General features: G+C 40.8%; 1 long non-coding RNA gene across 1 annotated transcript in view; it reads left to right on the top strand.

Moving 5' to 3' along the window:
* The window catches only part of LOC110396267, a 307,183-nt gene continuing 300,649 nt past the window's right edge, over positions 2,220-8,753 (top strand). The window contains exons 1-3 of the long non-coding RNA XR_002436893.1: positions 2,220-2,387; positions 2,608-2,628; positions 2,884-3,049. This is a non-coding gene — a long non-coding RNA (uncharacterized LOC110396267). The remainder of the gene's footprint in view (positions 2,388-2,607; positions 2,629-2,883; positions 3,050-8,753) is intronic.

The raw sequence follows: 8,753 nt of genomic DNA, 5'->3' as shown, positions 1-8,753 counted from the left end.
TACATGTCACCAAAGCCAATGGAGTTAAAGCCAGTGGAGTTATACTGGTGAACAACCAGGGTCACAGAATGGAGATTCACCCTCTACATTAGCCTTCTAAAACTGGTTTCAAAGATCAGAGGCAGTTAGTCTGTATCTTATACTAATGCTGGGCCTGATCCAAAGCTCACTATAGTCAACTGGAGTTGTTCCATCAGGCCCTAGGGGGCATGTATGTCTATGTATGCAGATATGCATATGTCTCTGTGTCAATCTATCTATGTAATTTATCTATTTTTACCAAGATCATCTCTGGAGTGACTAACAGCCTGAGTGGCTGATGTTAAGCAATATGTAGAGTCCCCAAAGCCTTCATCTACTATATGCATGCTGATCCTGTAATATAAAAATAAATGTAGGTTAGTAGATGATTTGTGGGACATATACAGTCAAGCATGCAGAACACACAGAGAGAGCAGGGCTGTTTCCCATCCAGTTGGACAGGTTGTGCCATTGGTGGGACACAGCAAGATGCTGCCAGAAAGGCATCACCCATTTTTCAATTCTCTGTTTTTGTATGCTGCTGATGGGTATCAGATGAATTGCTCATTGTAAATCAATAATACTTAATCTTCAGATTAATGAGAAACTAAAACTGTTTCTAATAAATGTTTAAATGCTTAGCATTTTTCAGAAACCAGGCCTTTTATGAGGAATCATCTTTTTTTGTTGTTGTTGTTATTTTATGGTATAAAAACATTTGGGATAACCTTGTGAATCATTGAAAAGCAAAAGAGTACAAGGACAGGCATGTATTCTAGCTCTTTGTTTTATAATCTGAGCTGCACACAAATCTGTTGAACAGACAACAGAATCATAATGGACAGTAACTAAGGTGCAGTATTATTTTTGGTTTTGTTTTGTTTTGCAGCTTTGCAGTTGTGTGCTTAGGAATTCTTTCTGCAAAGTAACAAAAAACGAGGGCAAGCGATGGACTTGAAATGAATAGGACAAAAAACAATTTATTTTTATAAAGAACAAATGTTTTATCCACCAGAACTATGTGAAGTGAAACTGCATGTCAAAAGTAGCAAAGCAATACAGTGGTCAGTAAACTGCACAGTTTTGCTGTTCATCAAACAAAGAAAAGCAATGAAATGTTCTTAGAATTTCCTCTTTACTGTGTGAGGAATGAAAATAGCCCAGAATAATGTAGTGGGCGAACTGTATACACCAAGCAATAAACTAAACTTCCTGTCTCTAACAAAAGGCTTCTCTTTATAAGGTGCCAGCACTTTAAACTGCAAAACACTGGTATCTAATTCTCCTTCAGCTCTTTAAGAATGTCTTCTGAGATATTTGTAGTTTAGTATTTAAATTTTTTGAGTTTTTTTTAAAGAAACATAAGCTGCTGATAGATGAAGAGCATAAGCTGTACTGTTTGGAGCCCTATAGAATGTAAACTTTTTGGGCAGAAACCATTTTCCCCTTTTAACCATATCACAGACCCCACTGCACAGAAACAAATGTATAATTTTTACCCTTTCACGTGTTTTTCTGAGGTGATTACATGCTAACTCAAGAACTAATATTCCATAGATTGGGTTATAGAGACTTCAGTGTTCTTTTCCCCCTTTCTGATCACACAAATAATTCATATATTTGTCAATCATCCACGTATGATCAAGGATTCAGGTGTCTCCTAGTAGGGAAAAAAAAGCGAAGTTTCTTCCATTTGTTGCCTATCAGCTGATGAGTCTATGTCCTTTACTTCAGCAGTAGACCAACCTTTTCCTGAAGAACAGATTTTATTCTCATTTAGGGATATAGATCTGTATACTCTTCACTTTACATATAATCTCCCCTTAAATTCCATTATTCTTTTTATCCTGGAATAGAATGGGAGACAGATGTGTACAGTGCTGAAGACTGAAATTTGTGTGTTCAAGTGATCAATCAAACGTTAAGTCCCTGGGGAGGTTTTGGAGGTGCCAACACCTGTTTTCTGTACACAGAACCAAATCTACTACCAGTTTTTGTCAACACAGTAAATAACAAACACTGCTAGCTATGGAGAATCCAAGGGACAATCTAGATTTCTCACTGACCAAGCTTGGATACACAGAAACTTCACCATGTGTGAAGTTTAGGTTCACCATCTCCAAGAGATGCACTGAGTTGGATTAAACCCTGAACTGGCAAAGAAAGAGTTGTCCAGAGACACTGAGGAGGTCCAGAAGGGCTCAATCAGTGGAGAACAGCAACACCTGGAGCAGCTGACAGGAGGCACACCTGTAGAAGTCTTGGTTTTCCTCTCCCTGGGATGTGTCCTCTGAGCTGTTCTTCTAAGAGAAGGTTTGGGTTGGAGGTTAGGATCAGTTTTGGCAGGGAAAAGAGGTGTATTCTAGGTTGGTAAAGTTCCAGTTTGATATTTTATTAAAATGCTAAGTTATTTTAAGATGCATCTACTTTTTCTGTGGATGTTATGGATGGAAAATTCTAGCAGCTTCTCTGAGCTGTGGAGGAAACACATATGTGTTCTGTTTGGAGTTGATGAGGATGAGTTATTTTGTGTATTTTTTTTTATTTTTATTGGGCTCCTGTTCCTGACGTAAACCTTGTGAGCAGATACGTGAGGACTGAATACAGGTTGGTGAAATCCATGTATCGCTACAGAGTTATACTGGTGCTCTGTATGAGATAGTCACAGGTAAACAGCCTTGGTAAGAATAGCTTAAATGTTAACAGCCTATTCCCTCTTTTGAGGAGGTATTTGGATCTTAAGGAATCCTTTAAGAGAAGAATTGTGTGCAGAAGAGCACGCTTCCCTGATCTGTGTGTGTTTTTAAACCTAGCATTTTCACTTCTTTTCAGTCACTTTACCTTTGTGTCATTTCTCTGTAGCTGTCACGAGAAGGGAAGATTCTGTGCCTGTGAAGGACTTACAAAGGTGTTTAAAGAAGGGATTAGCATCACTTTAAGGGTGGGACTCAAGAATGTGTTTTCCATCTCATATTAGGGATTAAGCATGAGGGTCAAAACTCAGTGGGAACCGCCACCCCTCCCAGAGGTAAGAATATGCTGACACCTTCCTTCCACTAGAGGCAATGGGTCCCATGGAGTTTGGAGCTGGTGGGAATGTTCTCCTGAACTGCTAATTCCCTCCTGCTTGCCCTGGGGCTGCTGTTCCAAATGACAATGATTGCCTGGGTGCTCCTACTACAGGCTGCCAACTCTGGGAGGTGGTTGGTTGGCATTGGGGGATGCAAGATTTCCTGCATCTTGCAGGCATGCCCTGATCAGTTCTCCAGGTGTGGTACCTCTAATTCTTGCCTTGGCAATGCAGAGGCTCTAAATGCTGCAGGCTTTTCACTAGCTTGCGAATTTGGGTGTTGCTTTTGTATGCTGTGTCCACCCTCTGAGTGTGCGTGCCAGGTTTTGCATGTGTACAGGGAGAAGGCCTGGTGCCACTGGCTCTGCTGAGAGCTGAGCAGCTTGTTTTGCTGTGCCTGCTAAGTTCAGTGCTTTGAAACTGTGAAGATGGCATATGCAGCTGCATGCTAAAGATGGAACACTTCCTCATGCAACTGTGTTTCTACAGTCACTGTTTCAGTGACCTGATTTTTAACTTCTCGTATACCCATGATACTTGGCTCTGGTGTGAGTTACTCTTCACTGACATATATCAGACCAAGGTCAGTTTGCAAGCTCTTAGTTTAACAGCAAAAGAGGCTATCCAGCAGTATCCCTGATTAACTGAAGCCTTCACAGAGATTCGTGAGCTTGGCTCAGCAAGCCTTGAAATTTAACTGCTGCGGGAATATCTACGGGAAAGAACAGCTGAGTGACTGAAGAATACAAGAAATCTTAGTTTGTCTGGTGCAGAATAGCATACCACCATAAAAGATGAAACCATAAGAGGGGATAGGAGAAGTTTCAGTTTTCAACATGCAGTCTGGAATGGCTTCCTTTTGGTTATCAGGGAAAAGTGTTGCTTTTCTCTGAAACTTGCGCTTTAAAGGAATCTATAAGAACCGATCTTCATACCAGTCCTTTGTGAAAGAAGTTAGTGTGTATTAATGTTATAAAGATGGCGCTAATATAGTTTGAAAGTGTTTCATATTTACATGTGGCTCCAAGCTTGTTGTGCATAACAGGGCAAATATAACTAAGGTGGGGCTGAGCACAAGAGCTGGATTCCAGCCTGTTTTAGGAAGCCAAAATAAACAAATACAACATTGCACATGAACATTGTGTACATTATCTACATAGTTTCTGATGCTGGCTTTTAAGAGGGTGAGGGGAAGATGGTGAAATATCCAGGAAACACACTGCTGGGAATACTGGGGTCTTTATCCTGATCTTGCTCTTGCTATGTAAATCATGCCAGACTCTTCTGCAGCTCAGGATGAGGGTTGCCCGGTCTTTCTCACCAGCATGTGTTAGGGTAGCCTCGGGCTTTTTGCAGAAGTGACCTACTAGGAGTTAGTGAGCAGGTGCTGAGGTAAGCATCTGGTTGTAAGGCTTTTCCCTGCTAGCTGCCGTTGCATCACTTGGAGCAAGACTGTGCCTCTGTTTCCCACTTGTACTTTGTCCTGCAGCTGCCAGCTCTGTACAGCTTGTTTGCCTTGCGGTACTGTCTGTGGGCATCATATCATCAAATTCACTCCACACCTGTTTTATCGCTCCCTGTTATTTAGCTTATCTCTTTCCAGCTGTACATATTATGCTTTTGTGTAATGAGCTCTGTCTCTGTGTCCAGCCTTGGTATTCTTGCTTGCCTTAGACCGTAAACTCTAGAGCAGATTGCTGACCTTGGTTTGCTGACTACCTGTTTTATCTTATCCCTTGTGACAAATATTGCTAATGATAAGGGCTTGTTACCTTAAATAACACTTTTTTTCCCTCTAACTCTGGTTAGATTCAATATTTTACCATAATTGATGACAGCACTTGAATGTTCAGGGTTTGCATCTTTTGAAACTTTTCAGTGTCTTGTGTAGTAGGGCTCTTGTCTTCTTCAGAGTCTCAAGGTACTACTGTTGTACTAATACAGTGAGTATAAAACAAAAATATTTATAGTTACTTTCTGTTCTTGTTACATTGTCTGCTTAAAACAAACAAAAAAAGAAAACCCCACAACTTTCTGCTTGTTTTTATTTTTTCTTTTGTCAATAAAACCTCACTGGCGTGTATTGAGCTCTGTAGAGACCCTTTAATTATGGTGCATCTGAATGTCTGTAACATCAGGAGTTAAAGATCTCTATTTCAAGGAAAGAAGTATTTTTGTTTTTAATATAAATGAATATGCTTCAGCCTTTTTACCAAATTCAAACTGCATGGAAGGGTATTTCATAATAGACCAGGAAGGCAATACAAAATTAAGTAAAGCTGGGTCTGGTGCCTAAAAATATTTGGCAGAATTCCCTAGAAAGCCACATTTGAGCATTTTTAATATATATTACAAGGCAGACAAGAATAATTATCTTCTCTTGAAGTTCCCCAAGTGAGAGAAGTGTATTGTAATGCCCTTTGAAAGAAAATAATGTAAGCTGCCAAATGATTATATTGCGGAATTCTTCCCCACTGCCTGTTTCTTTCACCCATCTGAATGTATATTGTATGTTAGAGAGGACATAGGCTTAACACCTTTAAGTAGATGCGACTGTTAATGCACAGCTTATTCCTTGCTAAAATGAATTAAATCAAGTATTTCTAAATGACTAAAGGATGGTGGCATTGAAGATGAGGCACATCTTGAAGTTTTACTTTATGAATTCTAGGGAAAATTCAAATAACTTCTTTCTGATTATTCCCCCTCCCCCCCCCCCCCCTTTTAAATGTAGTTCAAAACCTGGAATGTGAAAGCATCTCTGATTTGTTATCTTAACCATCATTAAAATAATACAATCATTTGAGTTGGAATGAACACTTAAAGATCATCTAGTCCAATCCCGTGCAATGAACAGGAACACCTACAGCTAGATCAGGTTGCTCAGAGCCCTGTTCAGCTTTGAATGTCTCCGAGGATGAGACATCCACCATCTCTCAGGGCAACCTGTTCCAGTGCTTCTCACGTATAACTTCTTATTGTAAAAACCATCTTCCTTATGTCCAGTCTAAATCTCCTTTCATTAGATGTGAGAGGATTTACTTAAAACATAACAATTCTTATAGAATTAGTAGAAAGGCTTAGTGGTAGGTATCATGACTTCATTTTCTTTCAAGTCTTGTGATGCTTATTAGTAGAGTTGCAAGGAAGGACAGGTGTGCCAGCACCTTCCTGTGGAGCATATCTTGTCCTTCATATTCTGATGGTGAGGAATGTAAGGGTAGCCAGAATAATGAGCTAAGAAGGGATTCTTGGAAATGGAATTAGCTGCAAATTTCACCATTAACTTCAATGTGTGCAGAAGGAAATGCATGGTGTGTGAGGAAAGCTGGTGACCTGATATTGAATTCCTAGAAGGAAAGAGGCCTAGGCTTATGGGACTAACACAGGGAGAAAGGGACTGAAGAAGAGGCCAAATTCTCTAATGTTATAGACTGGAATTGACATTGCTTGGGTAAGAATGTTTCGTTCTGATTTACACCAGCCAAGAGGAGCCTTTGCAGGATCTTGAGACGCCTGCAGATTTGTGATGCTGCAAGTGAAAAAGAAAGCTAGGAATATATGGAGGGACAATGAGAGAAGTTTTGGTAGCAAGAACAAAAGAATAAGATGGGAGGCAAAGCTGCAGTGCAAATACTGAGGCTGAGCAATCATATCCTGGGAATCCATCTGAGTAAGAAGCTGCAAGATGCTTTCTTAATTATGTTTTTTCAGACCAGAGGATGTGAAATCAGACTGCCTTATTTCAAGGAGGAAGTGGGAGAATAGAATTGTAGAATGGTTTGGATTGGAAGAGACCTTAAAGCACACCCAGTTCCAACCCCCAGCTGTAGGCAGGGCTGCCCCCACCAACTCAGGCTGCCCAGGGCTCATCCAACCTGGCTTTGAGCATCTCCAGGGATGGGGCACACACAGCTCTGTGCAGCGGTGCCAGGGCCTCACTGCCTTCTGAGTAAAGAGTTTCCTCCTAACCCAAATCTCCTCTCTTTTAGTTTAAAACTGCTTCCTCTTGTGCTATCATGGTCAGTGCTCACTTAATTTGGTAGAATCTTTTTATATGACATGTGCATGTGGTTTATGTACATCTATTTGAATGAAGATCATTGAATGAATCAGGTAATCAGGACAGATTGTGTACCAATGTTTCCTGGGAGATCTATGATCTTATAAGTAAGTATCTTCAGGACTTGCCTGTTGCAAAGAGATAGGGTACTTTAGAAACATCTGCAGAATTTTCTTCTAGAAATGTACTAATGTAAACTGGATGGGACTAGTAAAACTGTGGTTTCATTTTATGGGTAACAAATTGATACTAGGAATACTTTTCTGCTGCATTCAAACGTGGTGCTGTGACTGTGTAACTTTATCTGTCTCTGGCACTAACAATAATGTTCATGAAACAGCACGGAACTCAATATATCCCATCACCATTTATTTAATTTTCTTGGGAAAGCTTGCAGTTGACATCAAGCTCAGTTTTGCAGCTTCAGGTCAGGAAATGCCGCAGTTGTATTCTGGGCACATGCAGTCATATCATCTATTAATATTTTATCTGAGATGTTGGCTATGATTTGTCATTCCTGGATTGTACAAGAGAACTAATTGTACTTAGAAGAATTACTGTGATAAGTTGTATGTAGCATAAGAAGCACTGCAGCTATATGTTGTTAATCGTTACTGTGGACTCATCTCCACAGACCTGCAGTGAACTGATTGCTTTAGGCAGCTGGTGCTGAGGAGTGTGAGGGGAAAATACACAGTGGTTGAGAAGGAAGGCTCAGTGGTGATGGCAGCTTTACTCTGCTCTTTCTGTTGTGGTAGTGCAGTGTACTGGAATAGACCTATAGATGCACTGCAGTTCATAAATGTTAGGCATATCTCACAGAGGCCAAAGTGCAGTGCAGGAGAGTACAGTTGTTCATGTGCTTTGGCTCAGCAGAGAAGCAAAGGAGATGGTGGTGTTTTCACCCTCTCTTCACTGGAATAGAAAGCAACTGGGCACTTTCCACCTATGCTGACTCCCTCGTGTATGCCTCATAGCTCTCTCTGCTTCTAGCCTTTATTGCTTAAGGAAGTATGGCAGTTTAACAATGGATGGGCTGTTCATCACTGCCACACTGTTTTCACTCCCCCTTCCAGAGGGACGGGGAGAAAACATGATGAGGAAAAAAGTCCTCAAAAGCTCATGGGTTGAAATAAGGAGCAACTGAATAAAAAGAAAGAAAGTAAAGGACATGCTGAAGCAAGAGGAGAGAAATTATTCTCTACCTCCCATCAGCAAGTAATGTTCTGCCACATCCTAGAAAGCAAGGCCTCAATGTGCATAGCAGTTACTCAGAAAGACAAGCGTTTTCACAAGAAGAGTCATTCCCCTTCCTCTGTCCCCCTGCTCTTATTGCTGATCATGACATCATAGCAAATGAGATATCCATTCTGTCAGTTAAGGTCAGCTGTACTCGCCATGCCCCTTGCCCACCTGTAGCCTACAGGCCTTTGCAGGACTTGTGCAGCTGGCACGCAGTGTGGCTGTGCTGAGGTCTTTAGGACACTGCAGGAAGGGATTCTGCTGCCAGCTGCCTTAGCAGTGCAACTATGTTGGCTATGTAAGCTCTTTAAGTCTTTTTTTTCCAGATGATAGATCAGAGACTGAAAAACGGTATAT

The sequence above is a fragment of the Numida meleagris genome, chromosome 3 (assembly GCF_002078875.1).
Source record: "Numida meleagris isolate 19003 breed g44 Domestic line chromosome 3, NumMel1.0, whole genome shotgun sequence".
Taxonomy (NCBI): domain Eukaryota; kingdom Metazoa; phylum Chordata; class Aves; order Galliformes; family Numididae; genus Numida; species Numida meleagris.
Note: the sequence above shows the minus strand (reverse complement) of the source record. Positions and strands in the feature narration are given on the sequence as shown.